The 23,691-nt window shown below is 37.5% G+C and overlaps 1 long non-coding RNA gene across 2 annotated transcripts in view; it reads right to left on the minus strand.

The window, feature by feature from the left end:
* Nucleotides 1–1,096: 1,096 nt before the first annotated feature.
* The window catches only part of LOC148113515 (uncharacterized), a 32,724-nt gene continuing 10,129 nt past the window's right edge, over nt 1,097–23,691 (minus strand). Inside the window, exons 3-6 of one of the 2 annotated variants that reach the window (XR_015728308.1) lie at nt 16,634–16,676; nt 15,096–15,168; nt 2,612–2,735; nt 1,097–1,294 (exon numbers count right to left, since the gene is read on the minus strand). This is a non-coding gene — a long non-coding RNA (uncharacterized LOC148113515). The remainder of the gene's footprint in view (nt 1,295–2,611; nt 2,736–15,095; nt 15,169–16,633; nt 16,677–23,691) is intronic. The other variant, XR_015728309.1, reaches the window with a different exon arrangement.

A 23,691-nucleotide genomic window follows, 5' to 3' on the forward strand; every position in this document is an offset into this window, starting at 1 on the left:
CTTTCACAGTTACAACAGCACTGAAAAAAGTGACTTAATTTTTTTTCACTTAACAACCATTGCAATATCCCTATGGTCACATGATCAAATTTCAGATATTTGACGGTTGCAATGTCCCAGGGCCGTATGATTTCCTTTTGTGACTTTCTGACAAAAAAGTCAATGGGGAAACCAGATTCACTTAACAACCATGTTACTAATGTAACAACTGTGGCGAGAAAGGTCATAAAATAGGACAAAATTCACTTAACAACTGTGTCACTTAGCAACAGAAATTCTGGGCTCAATTGTGGTCATAAATCGAGGACTACCTATATTTAAATCCATATAGCTGCATGGAAAAAAGAAACAAATTTGGTCATTTCCTCTAGACTGAATAGCACTTTCCAGGTCTGGCATTAGCTGCCTCTCATCTCTTGCCTACGCATATCTGCTGTTATTGGCCAGTTAATTCTTAGCTGTTCTTCATGGTTGTTTGGATTAAATAGCATAGAACATTGTGGTGAATTTTATCTGCCACATTCTGACTATTTTACTGGATTATACTTGATTCAGAAGACCATTTTTCAGAGTAAAGTCTAGAGCAATTGAAGAGCTCTTATGCCTTCAAGGAAAAATCTCTTGGGTCCAACATTTCAGAATATATTAAGTCACCTTTCTGCTAGCTCATCATCCAGGTCCCTCTCCAGTTCCTGAACAGTGGACACAGCTTTTACTTGTTACTGCAGCAACAGATAACACAAAAAGGCCTCTATATGCTTTGAAAATCATTTGAGTGTCAGACCAGTGTACACTTTAACACAGCACTTTCTGCTATTCATTAAAGAATTCTCTTTTTTAGGTGTCTGTTATAAGAGGTGCATTAACTTTAATGAGTAGATTTGTTTAAAAGGCAGGATTTTTCTGATTGTGAAGAGAAAATAATGCTTGATCATAAATATCTGAAAGCTTAGTTGAATATCACTCTTCCCTGATTTAAAAGTGCAAATTAGTGTGAATTCCACTGAATCCAGTCTAGGATTGCTGACAAATTGGGTTGAGGTAAGCACCACATGGCAGCAGATAACTCTAAAAGATTGACTATAAAAGGACAGAATTCAATCATGAGAGTTTTATTGGAATAATACCAAAACAAACACATTGTGTTGAAATTGTAATAGCAAAGTGCATCTGCTGTGTATTCTAAGCATGCATTTAACTTCCGTTTTATTATCTGATTGACTATCTTCAGCCTTTGGCACATCTGGCAAACCCTTCTGTCTCTTCTTTTCTGCATGATAAGTCTCCATTTTCCCTAAGACACAATCACAATGTTAAATTAGTTAAACATACACTTTTGCATTGTATGCTCATAAAATACCTCAATGGCAAAAGGTATACAAATTGTATGAAAATTAAAGCCCTATAAATCATAAAAATGAATACATAATATCTTTCCAATGGTAATATGTAATAACTTTCTACTGTTTATATGGGTGGAAAACCTACAGCCTGCTAAATGTTGATAAATTACAATTACTACATCCCTCATCACTGATTATATTGCTTAGGAATTATACTTTAGCTGTATCTCCAGCTGTTTACAGTTACTAGAAATAATTAGTAGGGCTGTCAGATCCAGGCTGCAGAAACACAGTTGACCACTAGATGGAATTAACAAAATTCAATTTGGTTGCAACTCAGATTTGGTAATAATAATAATAGTCTTAGAGAGCATGATAACCACCAGGTTCATTTATCAATTCGTCATGTGATAACTTGCTTTAAAGTGAACTGGCTAGCAGTATATTTTGCAGAGAACATGGGGCCTTTTTGTTTCATCTGATATTTATATGAAGTCGTTGACAGTATCAAAGTCATGCAAATGCCTTAACTACACTGTTCAAAATGTACTATGTTTCCCTGAAAATAAGACCCTGTCTTATATTTTTTTGAACCCTGTAATAAGCGCTTGGCCTTATTTTCAGGGAGGTCTTATTATTTTGGGGTGCGTGGAGCAAGATGGGACTCTTCTTGCCATCTTACCTAATTTCCAGCTCTGTCTCCCTAACCCAAACCAGAGGAAATGGCGGGGACTGGCTGCGCATGTGTTTAAATATTTTCGGGGGATGGTTTCTTTTCGGGGGAGGGCTTATTATCCAGGGAGGTCTTATTTTTGGGGAAACACGGTATTACATTGTCTTTTACAGTAGTAGTAACAGTAGTAGCAGCAGCTATACTTTATATGAAAGGAGACTCGTAGTAGCACTTTTGATTCTGAGCAATTCTTAGTACTATAATTAACATGCCTGCTGCTTTTTCATGGTAGCTAATGGTGATTTTTGTGTACAAGAAATGCATAATAAGTGAACCAGATCCAAAGACAAGCTGGAATAATACCTAGAGGTTTTCTTTATTTTTTAGAGTTACACTGCATCTGAATCACCTTGAATTTTTCAGAGCTTCAGATAATAACTTCTATTGAAATACTGCACTGCCTCCAATTCTCTGCTCTTCTGATAACACAATAATTCATCTAATTCATCCAGCTATCCAGATTACAGTCTTTATTTTTATGCAGTGTATTTTCAGACTATGAACCATAAAAATAGATAAACCAGTGTAATCATACCTCTTGCCTTCCTCTCTCATCTTTCTCCGGCCACAATAAAAACATTCAGGAGACCCATTTTGTGAAGATGTATCATAGTATCAAGACAACTGCAGCAAAACTTCAGTTTATTTACACTGAAAACCTGTTAATGAATACCATGTAATGATTATAATAACTTCAGGTTACTATATAAGAGCTGCAGAAATCCTAATGATCCCTAGACCACATTTGTTGCCATGGAGAGCCAAGGAATTTTTGAAGCTCTGATACGATAATCCTAAATTAAACACAAATGCTTGTGATTAATAGCAGTAGTAATAGCACTTAGATTTATATACAATAGCACTTAGATTTATATACAATAGCACTTAGATTTATATACAATAGCACTTAGATTTACAGCCTATTTAAGAGGTTTACAGAGTCAGTGTATTGCCCCCCAAAATCTGGGTCCTCATTTTATTGTTCTTGGAAGGATGGAAGCAGTGGTGGGTTGCCACCGGTTCACCCCAGATTGGGTGAACCGGTAGCGGCAGCGGTGGGAGGCTCCACCCACTCACCCGGATGTCTCTGCGCATGTGCAGAAGCATCACGTGTGCGCATGCACACGAGCAAACAGGTAGCGAACGAAATTGAAACCCACTAGTGGATGGAAGGCTGAGTCAACCTTGAGTCAGTCAGGATCAAACTGCTGGCAGTGAGCAGTAAGTTAACCTGCAGTACTTCATTTGCATCACTGTGCCAACAAGGTTCTTAAATTACTTATATTATTAATTTTGTTCTAAACCAGGTCCCATCTATGTCCTTTCATTTAACACTGATATTATGGATTTCTTTTCAGGTTTTAGAAATTACTCTCTCTCTTTTCTGTAGGAATTATTTTTGGAGTAATTAACAAAGACTGTCCTTGAAATCAGAATAAAATACCAATCTTCATTCAAATATAATTCAAATTCAAATATATTTATTCTCTTACAACATGGAACGGATACATCTAATCCTGCCTGTTTAGATTCAAAGTGTACCAGGATGTTTTTGTTCTAATATATTTCTTTTGAATTATGGAATATTGCAAAAAAGAAGAAAAAAAACCTATATTGTTTATATTGATTTATTTATTTTATATATATATATATATATATATATATATATATATATATATATATATATATATATATATATATATATATATATATATATATATATATATATATATATATATATATATATATATATATATATATATATATGTTTTTCTTCTAGCCAGGTTTTCCCTACGTAGCCAAGGTTTTTTTGTAGCTCCAGCTCAGTAGAATCACATCTACTCGGTTCTGGGCTTTTTTCCTTTCTAACACCTAGCAAGCTCTAACTGCTAGGTGGGAGACCTAAATAGATCCATTTCTAGCTCGTTAGCTGTCATCAGTAGGCCACACCTACTGATGACAGGTGTGGCCCACACACCTACAGTAGGTGTGGCCTACTGATGACAGCTAACAAGCTAGAAATGGATCTATTTAGGTCTCCCACCTAGCAGTTAGAGCTTGCTAGGTGTTAGAAAGGAAAAAAGCCCAGAACCGAGTAGATGTGATTCTACTGAGCTGGAGCTACAAAAAAACCTTGGCTACGTAGGGAAAACCTGGCTAGAAGAAAAACACACATAAACCCTATGAAGAAGTAAGAAAATTGATACTGTACCTTTACAGGGAGGATACATAAGATATGGGTGTGGCCTACTGATGACAGCTAACGAGCTAGAAATGGATCTATTTAGGTCTCCCACCTAGCAGTTAGAGCTTGCTAGGTGTTAGAAAGGAAAAAAGCCCAGAACCAAGTAGATGTGATTCTACTGAGCTGGAGCTACAAAAAAACCTTGGCTACGTAGGGAAAACCTGGCTAGAAGAAAAACACACATAAACCCTACGAAGAAGTAAGAAAATTGATACTGTACCTTTACAGGGAGGATACATAAGATATGGGTGTGGCCTACTGATGACAGCTAACGAGCTAGAAATGGATCTATTTAGGTCTCCCACCTAGCAGTGAGAGCTTGCTAGGTGTTAGAAAGGAAAAAAGCCCAGAACCGAGTAGATGTGATTCTACTGAGCTGGAGCTACAAAAAAATTCCACAATACAGAGGGAAGGAAAACAGATATTAAGAGATCTGCCATAAATCAGAAAGAATCAAGGTAGGTGAACCATTTACACACTTGTGTGAACCTAATGAAGCTTTAACCTAGAATAAACAGAATAGTCATAAATCAATTTGCTAACTCTCATAAAGTCATATATCAGCTATCAATCTTTCACCTGATCAAGGGATCAGTAAGTACCGGTATTTAAGAGTACAGCAAACAATTTACATTATGGAATTATGGACCAAGTAGCTGAAGTGAGGCAGTTTGTCTCCTCAGAACCCTGATGCAAACCAAAACAATTGTAAGGATACAGTGCATCTTCTTTGGGACATGTATTATGCATATCTACATTATGCTGCTGAGTGAGGCAAGCATGTTATATCTCTTTTACATTAATTTGTTAAAGATTCATTAAATATTCTTACAGAAAATGCATTATGGCCAGAAGGAAATCAAGAGAATAAGCCATTACTTGATACTTTCCTTACCTTAGTTCATTCACCTTAGTTTAATTTAATTTATTCAGTTTAGGCACAGTCTGACTCTGAACTGACTCTGGGTGGTACACAATAAAACCAAACAGAATAGAAATACAGTACAATGTAATAATAAATGCCCTGAAGACGTTTTTATTTCAGCAAGCCGGCCTGGCCTGAATAGGTTTTATGGGTTAGTTTTTAATTGTATTGCTAGGGGTTTTAAATTGGGGCAGCCATTTAATTTAATTTATTTTTAATTATTTTAACTTTTATATTGTATGTTATTTAATTCTCAGCTGTTCACCGCCCTGAGTTCCTTCGGGGAGAAGGGCGGGATATAAATTTAATTTAATAATAAAATAAAAATAAATAATAATAGTAATAGTAATAATAATAATAATAATAATAATAATAATAATAATAATAATAATAATAATAATAATAATAATAATAATATTGAAGATAAGCAGCAAGAAAAAAATCACAAAGTACCGGGACTTGCAAATTGAAGTTGAGTGACTGTGGAAAAAGAAATCGTGTGTTGTCCCGATTGTAATTCGAGCCCTTGAAGCAAAAGCCAAAAGGCTACCTCGCTATTTAGAAATTCTAAATTTACCGGACTTGAACATTTTGACTCTACAAAAAACCACTTTACTCGGAACAGCTTACATCCTCCAACGATACCTTAAGTTTATTTATTTATTTATTTATTTATTATATTTCTATACCGCCTTTCTCCCGTAGGACTCAAGGCGGTGTACAGTCAAGAAAAATATAGACACACAAACATCATAAAATTGCTAATTAAAATTATTACTTAGTTTGATCAATTAAATAAAACCCAGAATTAGATAATATTTTTTTTTTAAAAAAATCATTCACATGTTCATATGTTTAGCCCCGCCTGTTGAAACATCAGGGTGTTGAGGGCACGGCGGAAAGCATGGAGATCAGGGATATTCCGTATCTCCGGGGGCAGTTCATTCCAAAGGGTTGGAGCCCTCACAGAGAAGGCCCTCCCCCTGGGAGTCGCCAGTCGGCATAATTTGACTGACGGTACTCTGAGTAGTCCCTCCCTGTGAGAACAAACTGGTTGGTGGGAGGCTATTGGTGGCAAAAGACGGTCTCGTAGGTACCCAGGTCCTAAGCCATGGAGCGCTTTAAAGGTGATAACTAACACCTTGAATCACACCCGGAAGACCACCGGGAGCCAGTGCAGCTCGCGTAGGAGAGGTGTTACATGGGCGTAACGAGCTGCGCCCATAATCACCCGCGTGGCTACATTCTGGACCAGTTGGAGCCTCTGGGTGCTTTTCAAGGGGAGCCCCATGTAGAGAGCATTACAGTAGTCCATACGGGAGGTAACTAGGGCATGAGTGACCGTGCACAAGGCGTCCCGATCCAGAAAGGGATGCAACTGGCGGATCAGGTGAACCTGATAAAATGCACCCCTGGCCACAGCCGTCAAATGATCTTCTAAAGATAGCCGTGAATCCAGGAGGACACCCAAGTTGCGGGCCTTCTCTGTGGGGAGCAAGATCTCATCCCCTATTGTCAGTGATAGTACCAGCTGACTATACCGGGACGCCGGAAGCCACAGCCACTCGGTCTTGGAGGGGTTGAGTCTGAGCTTGTTTCTCCCCATCCAGATCCACACGGCCTCCAGGCAACGGGACATCACAGCAAGGGCATCATTGGGGTGGTCTGGGGTGGAGATGTATAGCTGTGTGTCATCAGCATACTGATGAACACTCACCCCGAAACCACGGATGATCTCGCCTAGCGGTTTTACATAAATGTTGAACAGAAGGGGTGAGAGGACTGACCCTTGCGGCATCCCACAAATAAGGTGCCTCAAGGTTGACCACTGCCCCCCTGCCAACACAAACTGCGAACAGTCAGAGAGCAAGGAGGAGAACCACTGAAGCACGGTGCCCCCTATTCCTAACCCCTCCAGCCGGTGCAGTAAGATACCATGGTCGATGGTATCAAAAGCTGCTGAGAGATCTAATAGGACCAGGATAGAGGAGCAACCTCTGTCCCGAGGCCTCCAGAGATCATCCACCAACGCGACCAATGCCGTTTCCATGCTGTATCGTGACCTGAAGCCCGACTGGAATGGATCCAGATAGACAACTTCATCCAGGTATTGGGGTAGTTGTTGCGCCACCACACTCTCAACAACCTTTGCAACAAAGCGAAGATTGGAGACTGGACGATAATTTGATAATATAGCCAGGTCCAGGGAAGGCTTCTTGAGGAGGGGCTTCACAACTGCCTCTTTCAAGGCAGCGGGAAAGACACCCTCACTCAGAGAAGCATTTATAATCCCCTGGAGCCAGCCTTGTGTAACCTCCCGGGAGGCCAGTACCAACCAGGAGGGACATGGGTCCAATAAACATGTGGCAGCATTAAGCTTGCCCAGAATCCTGTCCACGTCCTCAGGAGTCACAGAGTCAAACTCTTCCCAGATAACGCTCTCAAGACCTGCCCCCGTCTCCTCCCCTGGATCTACCCAATCAGAGTCCAGGCCTTCCCGAATCTGAGCGACTTTATCATGCAGGAATTGTACAAAATCCTCAGCTCGACCTTTTAAGGGATCTTCCTGTACCCCCACCTGAAGTAGGGAGCGGGTCACCCTAAACAGCGCAGCTGGGCGGTTCTCTGCAGATGCAATAAGAGCGGAGAAGTAGCTAGACTTCGCTGCTCTTATCGCCACTAGGTAGGTCTTAATATAAGATCTCACCTGTGTTCGGTCAGATTCAGATCGGCTTGTCCTCCAATCGCTCTCCAGGTGTCTTTTCCGACGCTTCATCTCTCTCAGCTCCTCGGAAAACCAAGGAGCTAGACGAGATCGGCATCGGGTCAGAGGCTGCAAAGGCACGAAGCGGTCCAAGGCCCCAGTAGCCGCCCTGTCCCAGGCGACCACCAGGTCCTCAGTCGAGTCGTGAGCCAGAGTCTCAGGAAATGGCCCAAGCTCCATCAGGAACCTTTCGGGGTCCATCAGGCGCCTGGGACGGAACCATTTGATTGGTTCCGTCTCCCTGCGGTGGGTGGAAGTGACTTGAAAGTCCATGTGAAGGAGAGAATGATCAGACCATGACAAGGGCTTGATGTCTATATCCCCTATTCTTAGATCATTCAGCCACTGATCAGAGACAAAAATCAAGTCCAGAGTGTGATTCCCCAAGTGGGTGGGGCCTTGAACTACCTGGGTCAGGTCCATGGCCGTCATGGAAGCCATGAACTCCTGAGCTGTCTCCGACATCTCACCAGCGGATGGCAGGTTAAAATCCCCTATAACAATAAGTCTGGGGGTTTCTACCGCCACCCCGGCTATAATGTCGAGCAGCTCAGGCAGGACCGCTGTTACGTGGCAGGGAGCCAGGTATGCAATCAGTAGGCCCATCTGAATCCCCCGACCCCACTTCACAAGGAGGGACTCACATCCAGCTATCTGAGGAACAGTGGCCTCCCTCGGTTAGGTTAAGTTCCTAGGTCCTTGGTTAGGACTCGAGCTGCTGAGTTATTAACCAGCCTCAAAGGCTGTGAATCTCACCAAAGATTAACCAATAATAATAATAATAATGGCATGGCTTAAGATGGGAACCATCAAGAAAGAAATTGATGGTTTAATACTCGCTGCTCAAGAGCAAGCATTACAAACTAATGCCATGAAAGCAAAGATACAAAAATCCACCGACAATCCAAACTGTCGACTTTGCAACAACAAAGTTGAAACTGTTTCACATTTAATATGTGAATGTAGCAAAATCACACAAACTGATTACAAAGCTAGACACGACCGCGTTGCTAAATTAATCCATTGGTCATTATGTAAAAAATACGACTTACCTGTATCCAAAAAGTCACAGGAACATAAAGTGGAAAAAGTTATAAAAAATAAAAAAGGTGAAGACCTTGTGGGACTTTTGAATACAGATGGATCATTATTTCGAACACAACACATCAGATATCACAGTTGTCAAAAACCGAAACGTACAATTTATTGACATTGCGGTACCAGGAGACGCCAGAGTTGAAGAAAAAGAACTGGAAAAAATCACGAAATATCGCAATCTGGCCATCGAAACTATGCGATTATGGATGAAACATGTAACAGTGATACCCATTATCATTGGGGCACTTGATACCGTGTCCAAAACTTTTATAAGATACATAAACAAATTGCAGCTTCCTGTAATAACACCAGTGGAACTGCAAAAAACTGTGCTACTCGGAACATCATATATTTTAAGAAGGTACTTGGTTGATACCTAGGATACTGGCAGCAACCCGTATCAACCATTAGCACCAGTCAATGGTATTTGTGACGCATTTTTAAATGTCCAGTTGACTGAGTTTCATTTTTAATGAATAAAAGAGAATAATAATAATGCAATAAAGAACAAGAACCAATGGTGAGTTTGTTTAATAACACCTGCATCCTGAAATAATTTGATGAAGACCCTAACCACCTTATATTTAGGCCTAGAAGAACCATCAGATTTTAAAGACTTTTTAGAATACCATCAGGGTGGATGTCACATGAATATCAGAGGGAATCTCTTTCTAAAGGACAGGTACTGCAACAAAGAAGACACAGTTCCTGGGTCTTGATAGATGACATTGTTTAATTAAAGCACACATGGAGCATACCAACCCTATTGGATTGAAATGTCCAGGCTGATATTACAGAAGTTAGGCAGTTCCTCAAATAACCATACCTTATGTTGAGCCCTGGTGGTGTGTAGTTAGAATGCAGTATTGCAGACTAACTCTGCCCACAGCCTGGAGTTTGGTCAGCATTCCCTCTTTCTGTGGTCAGTAAAATGAAGATCCAGATTGTTGGGATTGATATGCTGACACAGTAAACTGCACAGACAGTGCTGTAAATCTAGGTGCTATTGCTATGTTAGCACCTTGAATCACCCAAAAGCATACTGGTTCATGAAGCAGAATGACCTAGAGAAGTACACCCATCATCTCCATGCCCCTGCATTTTGGATCAGTTGAAGCTTCCAAGTTCATGCAGCCAGTTTATATTTCACTCCCACAGTAAAGAACTCATCTATTGCACTGAATATGTTGTATTTTATTTTAATTCAATGTAAAATGTTCTTTAAATAAATGTTAAAAATGTTGTGGGGGGGGGACAGTTAGGATTTGAGACATGATTGTTTGAAATGGAGTAAAAATTCATATGGTTCATATGTTCATTCTGAACATTTTCTAAACAAATATGTGAACTGAATATATGTTAATCTTTCTACTTTAGGGATATTTTACCTTGTAAAAAATAAATGTCATACAAAAATATGGGAATCAAAGAAAGTGTTCTAAAATTCATATATTACTGAAAATAAAGTATAAAAATAGGGATAATTACTGACAAAAATAGATATGTTCAGAGAAGTGTGTCTAAATGAAAAGGAAAGGTTTTTAAAAAATAAGTTTGAAAAATAATCTGCCATATGAGCCAATAATCTGCTATATGAGCCAAATTTCCATTTTAATTTTTGTACATTTCAAAATGCACCTAAATTTTATATTATCTAACAATCAGATGTAACAGGTAAGATTATTTTTAGATTTGACTTTTTTAAATCTGTGTTTTATATGACTTAAAACTTCTTCCTTTCTTCCCTTCTCAAACATATAAATGTTGCATAGAAAATAACACAAATTGCAGAAAAGTATACATAAAAGGCTTCAGTTTGGAGTGGGAGGTAGCAATTGAAAAGGTCAAACGCATTAAAGGCATAAACTGCATTAAACTGAAACATGATGTCCAGTTCAGAGATGTGGTAGTTCCAGTTTATATGGATATAATATATGGATATACATATAATATACTGGGTTAATATAATAAAGGAGCTCAACATGTTTATTCTGCAAAAGAGATTGATAATAGCCTACACATTTGTCAGAAAGTAGAAATTTACATGATTGGACAGATTTGATTTTAGAGAGCAGATCAAGGACCAATAGATTCATGTTTTAAAAAAGCAGTTTGAGACTGAAGTTTAGCGGAAGATATTGATGGAAAAAGCCTTGGAGTATAGAACAGCTTCTCTAGAATAATGGTAAATTCATACTTATTGGAGACTTTAAAATGAAACCTTGGCGATGGTTTAGTAGATTCTGAACTGCATGAGATAAATTATAACATCTCTTTTAACTCATACATTTTATAATTCTACAGGAAGGCATTAGATAAATTTTCCCACACAAAAGAGAAGTCTTACTTGGCTTTCCCAACAAGGAGTATTTAGGTATCTTTGTTTAAATACACACTTCTAAAACTTTTTAGCTCTTTATTAACTTTTACTCACAAAAGGAAATATAGGACATTTGCTTAATATTCTGTATATACTTTAGGTAGTTTTAGATGGCAATGGTGACATAATTTATAATTTAAACACAGAAAGGTCACTCCAAGGGTACTGCTACTTGTGGATTTTATCAAGCAGTCCTTTCCTTAATAGTAGTTTTAAATTCAAAACAATTAGCAACTTGTACTTTTAAAATAGCATGAAGAATTCCAACTTCCTTATAGGATTTCAGATTATCTCCTATATTGCACAAGGAGTTTTAGAATAATCCCATCTCTTGAAAGCAATATGTGCCACAGTTTTCACTGTCATTTTAAGATTCTAAATACGTTAAAGGCTCTAAGGCACATCAAAATCTGGATTATGGGCCTCAACTGACATTGAATGACTGTAACTTGAGTAATGACATACACAATTTTGATCCATTTTTTTTCTATCTGCAAAACAGTAAGTCTTTGAATTAATGTCACTCCTTATAGAATTGACAATGATTTTCTTCCTTTAACATACGCAAGCAGTCGGTGAAAAATTCTCGAAGGGACACTTTGATACCAGAAAGGCATACTTGGCATAGTTGTAAATTCTTTAAGGCTGCTTGTTCTTTTTAAATTAGATTCTGAAATTGTTCAGACAAGGTCACAGTTGCTGTAGCCTGCTTGCTTTATGAGGATATCCAAATCTGTTTCCTCTTGAACTGAATGTATTTCAATGCATAATAATAACGGTGTTAATGAAGGCATATCAAAATATCAGAGAGCAGAGTATTAAGTTAAGGAGACATGCAAATGTATTAAAATAACATTGAATTTGGGACAAAGGCTGCTTTTATCTTTAAGGATATAGGGTATATATATCTCCTTATTTGTTTTTATGTTATTATAGAATAAAAATGCAGTGCACTGTCATACCATTTAAGCTAACTGGGTGTGTTAGTAGAACATTATGCTTAGTAGACCATAGGTTTGTGAATGAGGTTACCTACCACAGTGGGCATGGCTTCCTGTGTGCATGCTATATTATTGTTTGGTGTAGAGAGACAGTTTGATGTAGAGGTTAAGGTGCTGGCCTAAAAACCAGGAGACCATTGTTAGATCCCACCTTAGTCATAAAAGTCGACTAGGCAATCTTGAGTGAATTATTCCCTCTCAGTCCAACTTACTTCACAGGATTGTTGTTGTGGGGAAAATTGGAGGAGGAAGGAATATTAAGTACCTCTGCCACCTTGACTGATTCACCAGTGTGCAATTTCTGTAGCTTTGCCATTCTGTGAGCAGTTTGAAAAAAAGACACAACGATTTCTCCTTTTAGATTTTCTGAATCAAACAACATGCTTTTGATTACTAACTGGATGCAAGGTTCAGATGTCAGGTTCTACTTAATAGTAAAAAAATCCTAATAAATTTGGCTCATACATATACCCCTTCTAATCATCCTATATATCCTCATTCATCCATTTCAAGATCTATATTGCTCCTTTGAGTTACACATCTATTACAGCAGGTTTTCATGAAATTCAAGAAACCATAATGTGAAGCAAGTAGGTGTGGTGAATTCTGCTCAATTACCTGATACTAAAGCAGCTATAAGAGAATACAATTAAAAATAGAAACCAAAATGATTTGACAATAGAAACTCGTATGACTTGTGCTACAGGTTTCACAAGTAGTGCCAACTTTCTTCACTGTTTACCTATAGAGATCAACATATTTAAGATTTATTGAGCTCGTGATCACTAGCCCTATCCATTTGTTTGGGATTGGGAGGGCTATGGAAGATAGGTGCCACAACTATTAGCCAAATAATAATTTTATTAAAATTTTATTAAAAATTACACTTAGAAAATTAAAAGCCTATTATAAACAAAAAGAAAACAAACAGACAGTTCAGGGAAAAATGACAATAGAAAATAGAAAAAGAAAAATAAGAATATAGTAAAAAATAATAAAAGAAACATATAACAAATGACTTTCCCATTCATCACAAATATAAACAATTTTAATAACATATCATCTTCTCTCTCTTTTTTTTAAATTTTGATTTATAAGCCGCCCTTCTCCGGAGACTCAGGGCGGCTTACAATGCATTAAGCAATAGCCTTCATACTTTTGTATATTTATACAATGTCAGCTTATTGCCCCCACAGTCTGGGTTCTCATTTTACCTACTTTAGAAAGGATGGAAGGCTGAGTCAACCTTGAGCCTGGTGAGATTTGAATTTACAGTAATTGCAGACAACTTATTTATTTATTATTTTATTTTATTGAATTTATATACCGCCCTACTCCCGAAGGACTCAGGGTGGTGAACAGCCATAGAATAAAACATATAAATACAAAATTTAAAATAAAATAAAACGAATTAAATAATTTGGCTGAACAAATTTAAAACCCCAATAATTTAAAACCAAATTTAAAATTTCCATTTAAAAAGGGGAAAGACTTAGGTCAGGCTAGCTTGATGAAATAAGAAAGTCTTGAGTGCACGACGGAAGGTACGCAGATCCGGGATCCTCCGTATCTCCGGGGAGAGCTCGTTCCAGATAGTAGGTGCCCCCACAGAGAAGGCTCTCCCCCTGGGGGCCGCCAGTCGACATTGTTTGGCCGATGGCACCCGGAGGAGCTTGATGTTAAGAACAGTTAATAACAGTACTTTAGTCTGCTGCTCTTAAGAGGAATGCCAAAATCAGTAAAGAAGATGATGTGGCATAGGGTCATACAGTCAATGAACTAATTGCCTACAGTGAAAACAGTGAAGTTAGCAACTAGTAATATATCTACATTGTTGCAAAGTAGGACCTTGGTAACAACAAATATTTATTTATTTCAAAATATGTAAATGATCTAATGTAAACATTTTGGAATTTGAATGTGCAGAACATTGTCCTCTACTTTCCTAAACTTTCTTCCTGCAAATACAACTCATTTTATTTTTGATTATTTAAAAAAAAACTTCAAGAAGGTCACATTTTTCTTAATGTTTTAAATTACAGTGTGAAATTATCTCCTAGAGAAGGAAAGGAGAGATGATCATGTATCCTTTACCTAAGGGACAGATGTGCCAGGTTTTAAATGTCTAAATTTAATCTATTTACTATATTAAGTCTGGCATACAGTACAACAAAGACAACATAACTAGAAGTCACATAGATGTAAGGCTTGATTTGGTGATATAGAAAACAATCATACAACCTCAGATGGAATGATATATAGCAATAGCAATAGCACTAAGACTTTACAACCCTCTCTAAGGGCTTACAGAGTCAACATATTGCCCCCAACAAGCTGGATCCTTATTTTACTGACCTCAGAAGGATGGAAGGCTGAGTCAACTTTGAACCTGGTGAGATTCGATCTGCCAAACTGCTGACAGCCAGTGATCAGCAGAAGTAGCCTGCACTGTACTCTAACCACTGTGCCACCGCGGCTCTTCTATATATCCTCCTATATGTTTAACTGATAGTCAAAATCCAAATGGCAGCTTAGAAACTTAAATATTCCAGTAATTAAATAAACAAATCTATATATATATATATATAAAAGCAAAAACCACTCACACTGCGATCACGAAATCTCCAGAATCATAAAGCCTACAAACTTGAAATTTGGCACGTATGTTCCTCTTGGCTTCTAGGTGTTTGATAAGAAAAGATTTTTTGAAATGACCATCAGATCATTAGTATTTCTTATATTATTATTAACACGGTCTGATGCTAATTAGTTAGACATTCTACTTCCCCTCCCAACCTGAAAATAATTCTGGAGAGAACAGGAGAGGAGAGGAGAGGCTTCTGTGGGGCAAGCCTGAGGGAGAGAAGGGGAGAGGAGAGGCCAATTGTAACTACTCATTAATTTTCAAGCTGTAAGTATCGATTTATCAAACCCGATCACATAGTTTCGTAGCAGACCACGGGTATTCAGCTAGTATCTATATATATTTTACATAGCTGAATAAAATTCTTGGAAATACTAATTTTCTATAGGATAAGATGAATGAATTTCAAACAAAGAACAGTATTTTTCTGATCTGTATATTTCTGGAGTTTTTTTAACAATTGGCTGATATTTTTATATGCAGTATATTTGAAAAGTAGGAAAGGGAATGTCTATTACATTCTCCATCTGTAGTAAAGAGATACAGCCAATCAAACTTGTAATAGTTTCACTCTTTTTTCTTGGCATCCAATTTGATGCCTAGAGTCCCTTTCTTCTTTCCTCTTCATATATTGCATCATTTCCCCCTGAATTACATTCACATTATCTGATGGGTATAAACAAGATCTAGTCTTTTCAACAAGCAAAGGCACTCTTTTATCACATAGCTGATCTTTATGGGCTTCAGAATTTCAGTTCAAATATGCTAGAGTTCATATTTTATTTATAATAGATTTGGGAAACAGGGAAATGAAAGCAGATGAATTTTTAAAAGGAAACTAAAATTAAAACACCCAAATACCCTTTCCTAACAGCTAAAATAGAAACAAATCTCATACTTGTATTCTCACCATTGAATTGGGTTTTTTTTGTTTTTGTTTTGGTACTTTTTATTGTAACATTCAATAGGCTGCATATGGAAAATGTGGAATCTCAACAGCAACAGAAACTTTCCAGGTGATTCTCATAGCTGTCCTAGGGCCACAAGAAGTTTTGAATAGGAAATATAATTTGATGAAGCTTCATATGAATCATTCCATTGAAAAAGATCCACTAATCCAAGTAGAACTGTGTTTTAAAGCAACATTTAAAAATTGGGGCATATTTAAGCACTTCCGAGATTTGATTTCTTTTTTCTTTTCTTTTCTTTTTTTCTTTTGATGTTTGGGGATTTTTACAGACAATTTAGAAGGTTGCGGCTTTCTTGGGAGAACACGGAGGGGATTCTGGATGCTAGGATGGGCTCTCTGGAATTGACATGATCACACAGTCCCATCAATATCTTTCTTTATCAAAGCTCTTTTATGGTGGCAAGGCTAATTTTATTTCAGACTTCATTTACTTCTCAGTTTGTAGTTTTCAGTTTGTAGTTCTTGACTATAACTATGACTTGACTTTTTTTAAATCTTGTGCTAATTGAATCTTATGCTTTGATACTTACTGTCAGATCTGGTTGGCTCAGCATGGGAGTCCTCACAGGTATCCTGCCATAAAAAGAAGAGGGGGAGGGAGGGAAAGAGAGAGAGATGAAACGGCAATAAAGAAATCAGGAAATCAGGAGGGGGGGAGCAGCCAGTTCCTGTTTGTACCAACATCCCACAGCCAGGCACCCTGAGAAATATGCAGATTACCTCTCAAACATCTCAGAGTTCTCAAAACATCTTGACGAGCTTCAGTTGGCTGGAAAAGGACTGGTCACGGGTGGGGATGAGATGGGCATAAACCTACACATTAGGTTTTGTATTCAGCAAGCGAGATACTTTCAGAGCTGGGTTGTCTTTACAAGACAAGAGCCGAGGTGGCGCAGTGGTTAGAGTGCAGTACTGCAGGCTACTTCAGCTGACTGCTAGCTGCAGTTCAGCAGTTCAAATCTCACCAGGCTCAAGGTTGACTCAGCCTTCCATCCTTCCGAGATTAGTAAAATGAGGACCCAGATTGTTGGGGGCAATATGCTGACTCTGTAAACTGCTTAGAGAGGGCTATAAAAGCACTATGAAGCGGTATATTAGTCTAAGTGCTATTGCTAGTGCTATTGCAACCATCTCTCTTAGTAAAAGAACCCTTTGCTTTAACCAAACGGAGTCGAAGGCTTTTCTTTCCTAAGGGATCAAATTGGGACAGGTCTGACATTTACCCTTAATACAAGTGGGAACTCAATTGACTTTCAACATCCTAAATATGGCTAAAGGCTGCCTTTACTTTTCAATTTTGCATAAATGGGACAGATTGAAGTTCATTAAATAACAGAAAAATAGAGTTGGAAGGGACCTTGGAGATCTTCTATTCCACCTCCTCAGACAGGAAATCCTGTACCATTTCAGACAAATGGTTGTCCAATCTCTTATTAAAAACCTGTCCAATATTATGGTATCCACAACTTCTGGAAGCAAGTTGCTCCACTGATTAATTGTTCTAACTGTCTTTTTAGTTCTAGGTTGCTTTTCTCTATGATTAGTTTCCACCAATTACTTCTTTTCCTGCCTTCAGGTGTTTGGAGAATAGCTTGACTCCCTCTTCTTTATGACACCCTTGAGATATTGGATCATGTCACATGTACTCCTTCTTTTAATTAAACTAGACATACCCAATTCCAGCAAACATTCTTTATATATTTTAATCTCCAGTCCCCTACTCATCTTTGTTGCTCTTCTCTGTACACTTTCTAGAGTCTCAACATCTTTTTTATATCATGATGACCAAAACTGAACACAGTATTCGAAGTGTGGTCTTACCAAGACATTATGACTAATAATTGATCTTGATTCTATCCCTCTGTAATGCAATCTAGAACTGCATTGGCTTTTTTGGCAGCTGCAGCACACTGCTGGTTCATATTTAGGCGATTATCCACTAGTACGCCAAGATCCCCCTCACAGTTACTACTACTGTGCCAGGTACCACCTATATTATACCTGTACATTTGGTATTTCTTACCTAAGTGATTGGCAAAAGGGGAATGGCTATCTAGTTAACAAAGAATTTGGACCAGGCACTTACTGTTTTAAAATTAGGGGTGAAGCAGAAAAGCTACAAATAATACACTGTTTGTGCCATCCTGATTCTTCTGAATCTCCTAACTCAAACGTATTGCCAAAAATCACAACTCTAATGCAATCAGATCTCCCTAGTGATTGGGCAAGTGTCCTCTCAAGGAAGGGCCAGATTTGCCAACCAATTATGCCAGCTTTCCTGGTATATTAGAAAACTGAATGATTAGATGCCTGTGGAACCTCAAAAAAGCAAATGGAAAGATAAGCATTTTTTAAAAGAAAAATAGTTTTTGCAAATGTGCATTTTTCAATTGGAGGAGGACTCTTTCTGCATTTATTCAACCAATTTCTCCATGGGATCATTGCTAAACACTACAGAGATAGTTGTACTATCATTTCTTTATCTCTTCTGATCTAAAAGAGTCACATGAAAAGATATTTTTAAAAAATTGAGGTCAGACTTTTGAAAATGTCCAGCTGAAACTTGAGAGTTAAAAGTTTTCAGAAGGGTAAATCATGTCTGCTTCCTTCCTCCCATTGTGCCAAAATGTGAAACAGCTTCAGGCATTTTGAAATTTTCCTCTCATACTTAAAGGTAAATTTTATTTCAAATCAAATCCTGAAGCAGATCAAATCAAATCAAGTTGATTTTGAGTAAACTCTATACAAATGTCAAATTCAAACTTTATTATAACCTCCAATTAGTATTGTATCTGGACTACTTTGTAAAAAGTTTGATTATAACAAATAAGGTTTGTTGCAATTCTTTGTCTGTCTTCTTTAGGTATGCAGAATGAGTATCACTATTGTCCACAGCAAATATATTATGGCTTCTGAGTGCTTGGCAGCATTTCTAATTATTGCAGACCACGAAAGGTGCACAAATCTTGTCAAATAAGCTCATAATACATTGTTGGTAGATTGTCTGCACTTTCATGGATTCCTAGCTGTGCTTTATCTTCTAATTCCCCATATGAGATACAGGAGATATCTATAAGTAGCCGCTATTGTCTGCAGCCCTTGATACTTAAATCAGCACTTGTTAGCAGACTTTCATATACAGAGTACATTTTGTCAGAATTCATGCTTATTCTGATAAGCTAGCTTTCTGAGAACTTGAGAGTCATGCTATATTTTCTTTTCTGTTTCCAGTAGCAGATAAATACAAGGCATAAACTATAAAGTCTGCCAATGTGTGCTTCTATTTGAAGAGAGCTGTTTCCAAGAAAACAACTAAGTCATTGTCTGTGTATAATTAAAAAAACATGATAGCTAGTTATTGATATGGTAGCAGGAACCATTTCTTTTGTCGTGATGGATTATTTAACTTTATATTACAACTCCCTGTGGCACAAGCAGCAAGATTTATGGAGATGTGTGACTATCTTGTGCAACTCCTTTGGTGTGACAAGGTAAAGGATGGCTTCTTCCATATCTGCTTCAGTTTTTTGTGTTTGATGGATTGGACCTTTCCATTGGAAGCTATATCTAGTTTTGTCCTTCTCAAGGTAAAGAAATCTGATTTTTTTTCTTTTGCCCTTGACAAGGCCAGTTTTCATTTGGTGAAAGGTTTGCCTTTCAAACAGTGCCACAAAGACAAAAGAGCCCTGACACAAAACCTATTCGCATGATATGTTGAGCTTTATCTAGTGAGCAGAAAAGACAATAGGATAGGAATAGAAAATAGGCAGATAAACAGCTGTTATACTGACTGGTACTTTCTGCTCTTAAGCATGTGGGATAATTTAAATGATTCATGGACATATGAATAAAGAAGCAATGCTTACCCTGTTTGTTGATCAACATATTTGTGTGGGTTCATCTGTCTGCATTTTTTCTCTGCAATCATTTCAAGGTCTAAATTATAAAAGCTACCATCATGAATGTTAACCTCATGTTATAGCATTAACATTATTTAAATGAAGCTTAAATATAAACATTTATATGGCCACGCAACTTCAGCAATTTTGAACAGCCGGCAACAACAATAAAACTAATTAATAAAACAATCCTAAAAGAGTAAATAAAATAAAAAATGCTGTGCCATAATTGTTCCCTTGGGATGCCCCACAGCAAGGTCAATTGCCCTCCTTTCATAAATTGCCCTCCTTTATCTACATATCCAATCATACCCCAGCACCTCAGTCTGAACAGCCTTCTGAAAAGCTAGAAGGCAGAGTCCTGTTGAATTGCTGGTGGGAAGGTGTTCCACAAGGAACAGACAGCTATGGAAAAAGCATGCTTACAAGATCCCATTAGATGGCAAGATTTCAGAGTGGAGACCTGGAGTATATCCACCCTATCTGACGTAGTGGGACGGCAGGTATTTCTAAGGTGAGGGGATCCCATAAATAACCAGATCACACAATGAAGAGTTTTAAAAATAATAACCAGCAAGAAATAAAATAACAGATTTAATAACCAGAAGGTTATTTAAAAATAATAATCAGCAGGAAGCCAGGACAGCTCACATAATCAAGGTGTTTCATGGGAAAAGATGTGGGCACCCAATTTCCAGAACAAAACGCTTAGCTGACGAACAACACCTAAAAACAGAACTACACACCCTCACTAACATACTAACGTCCAATGGATTCCAAAGAAATAAGATCACCAACCTAATCCAAAAAGAAACCCCCACTAAAATCCAAGACAGAGAACAAGAAAATGGCAAAGCCCTCCTCCCATACATAAAAGGCACCACAGACAGAATAAGCAAAATCCTCCACAAACATAACATCAAGACAACATTCTGCACAAACCGAAAAATATCCACCATCCTAAGGAACCCCAAAGACAAAATTGAGTTAGAAAATCAAGGAGTATATGAAATCCCATGCACCGCCTGCCCCACCACATACATCGGACAAACCAACAGACAAATAAGTGCACGCATAGAAGAACACAAGAACTCAGTCAGAAAAGAGGAACCAACTTCTTCCCTGGTCCAACACCTTAAAGCCACAGGACATGACATTGACTTTAAAAAGACCAGAACTATCGCCAAAACTGAACACTTTAACAACAGAATAATCAGAGAAGCCATCGAGATAGAAAACCGCCCACACAGCATGAACAAACGAGACGATACCTCCCGCCTACCAGCCATTTGGAAACCCGCCCTTATTGACAAACGAGTCCCTAACACAACGAATGACACCAGACCCACACTCACGAGAGCCACACAGGATGTCACCACCACACATCCATGCAGAAAGCAGACTCTAACCCACACTGATAATGAGCCACGACCAAGGACCAGAAGCCAGACCGCAGCTGCATCATAAGCCACTTTAAACCCCTCCAATCCATACATGAAGCAGAATGACACCCACCATGAAGAGCTCACACGGCCACAAACACGAAGCCAAACAACAACAACGCAGCTCACCAGCTCAAATCCCCCTGCAACTCAGACTAAGCTGAGCACAACCAAGCCCCCACCCAAACAGAACACACCCCCAGCCAATCAGAGCACAACCAACCCCCCATCCAATCAGAGCAGAGCCAAGCCCCTAACCAATCAGAACACACCTCCACCCAATCAGAACACAGCCAAGTTCCCACCCAATCAGCTCACCCCCCCACTAGCAGTTAAAAGGAAGAGACAGCTGCGATCTCACATTGCTCCTGGAAGCACGAAGCCGAGAACACCAGCCTGAAGATGACGAATGAGACTTCGTCGAAACGTCGCCAAGACACTTCCAATTTTACGTGGGAGAAGACCCGAATAACCAAAGACCTATATATATATATATATATATATATATATATATATATATATATATATATATATATATATATATATGTATATATATATATATATATGTGTATATATATATATATATATGTATATATATATATATATATATATGTATATATATATATATATATATATATATATATATATATATATATGTATATATATATATATATATATATATATATATATATATATATATATATATATATATATATATATATATATATATATATATATATATATATATATATATTAATGTATGGGTAAATCCTTAAGAAAGTAAATACTTCCATAAATCATGAATAAATTTCTCAGTAGCCTTGTAAACCACGCAATTGGGCTATTATTGTCCATATTAGTGGATGTTTGGGAGGCTCACAAAGAAAAGGGTTAAAGACTTTAAAAATTGCAAGATGATGGTAGCCAGATTTTACAAGATGGACTGAAGTTATAATTACTGAACTAACAGTCAATGCATGGCAGAGAAACTAACTGCTGTAAGTCGTTTTTGTCACATCTTCTCATGTACAGAATTTCAGATGTGGTAGATGTCTCTATCATGCTATGTTGAATATACTTAGAAATCTTTGAGACTGCAGAAACTTTAAACAATTAGCATGTTCCTAAAAGTACATGTCTTTTTTTCATAGTGTTCTTTCTAATGTAGCAGAGAACAGTGTACCAATATATAGAGATAATATACTTGAGGCAACTGAGAACAGTATAAGATCTACAGTAGACACTTGCCTTTTTAAATGTTGCTGAACTTTCATCTCCCACATATTTATTAGTTTAGAAAGATTACATACTGTCTACTTCTTTAATGGCACTGGATGGGTTGCAAAATAGGAACAATAAATTGTTCACTATATTCTTCATTTTAAATATCTGATTTACCAGACAAGTCAAATCTCTTTTTTGGAGAATTAATTTTACCAATCTGTATTGCAAGTTTAGTAAGTAAAAGAGTATTGCAATATCTTAGCCTACCTTAGCTTTGAGAATAATAACTAAGCAGTTAAATAATTTCTTAACAAATTTTATGTATCCAAAAATATTATATCATCTATATTACCAATCAAAACATTTTGACATTATGTAATGTCAAAACGTTACATAATTCTACATGACATTAAAGAATTCTACATTATTTAATGTAGAATTAAAAGTTACATATTTTGGGCACAGGTTGTTATACTGACTAAAAATAAAGCAAAGAGTAAAAGTGTAACTAATGAGGTCTTAAATCCCTCAAAGACTGTATGGTTATGATGATGTGACTGTTTAAATAGAGACATTAGTTATAGTAGCTATAGAAGACAGAATTTTTGAAAGGCATCAGTACTGAAAGTCAATGACGTTGATATTTAGAAGCCAGTAATAATGCTTTTGTTATGGTGAATTGCTTAAAATAAGTTCCCAAAAGTTCACTAAATCTCAAAGAACAATTGAGTCAGTCCAGAAATGTAACCTACATTATTATGCTATTTTTTAACTTTTTGAACTCATATTAAAATATATATTATCTTTGTGCTTACAGGTAGTCTTCAGTAACTGACCTCAGCAACTGATACAGTAATTAAGTGAAACATTATATGACTATGCCAATTTATACTGTGTCCATCAAATAAATCACTCGCCATCATTAAGCACAATGCCACATGACATCAACTTGCAACTTACTGTCAGTTTTCCCATTGACTTGGCTTCTCAGAAGCCAGCCATGAAAGTTGCAAATGGAGATTA

This window comes from Pantherophis guttatus, chromosome 5, assembly GCF_059756535.1.
Source record: "Pantherophis guttatus breed Tessera chromosome 5, ASM5975653v1, whole genome shotgun sequence".
NCBI classification, from domain to species: domain Eukaryota; kingdom Metazoa; phylum Chordata; class Lepidosauria; order Squamata; family Colubridae; genus Pantherophis; species Pantherophis guttatus.